Source organism: Cimex lectularius, unplaced genomic scaffold (assembly GCF_000648675.2).
Source record: "Cimex lectularius strain Harlan isolate CLEC.00 unplaced genomic scaffold, Clec_2.1 scaffold73, whole genome shotgun sequence".
Lineage (NCBI taxonomy): Eukaryota > Metazoa > Arthropoda > Insecta > Hemiptera > Cimicidae > Cimex > Cimex lectularius.
Window position 1 is genome coordinate 1407588 of NW_019392632.1, and position 594 is coordinate 1408181.

Below are 594 nucleotides of genomic sequence, written 5' to 3' on the forward strand. Positions count from 1 at the left end.
TTAAGAAATTTTTTAAATCATTTTCTTATGATGTTACAAATGTAAAATATAAAAATTAGCATAAACCTCTAGTTCAAATCTAGCTCAACTTCAGTCAAACAAGAAAAGTACAGTGATTTCACATTAATTTATTAAGTTCTATGAGAACCATTGTTGATCAGACAGATCAAATACAGCAAAATTATACATATAAAGATGTTCAGGGATTATCACCCGTTCAGCAACAGGCCACCCGTAATGTTCTGTATATTAATTATTTTGCTAGAACTTGTAGATTACACTACAGAATTAGATTTGATCATTTTATTAATAGCATACCATAACAAATATAAATTTTATACTGACTTCTTGACCTTTGTGTTGATGTTTGTTGGGGTTATTTCAAATGTCTCCTTTTACCTTGACCTGTGTTTATAAATTTGAGAAATTTCTATTCTTATGTAATAATATAAATGAGGGCACATTATTAAATAATTATTTTGAAACTGTTACACAAAATTGTTGAGGTATCCAAAGACATTTTCATGTTGGGAGGATACCAATAACAAAGATAAATTATCTTTGTGTAAATGGGGGAGAGGAAATACATAAAAA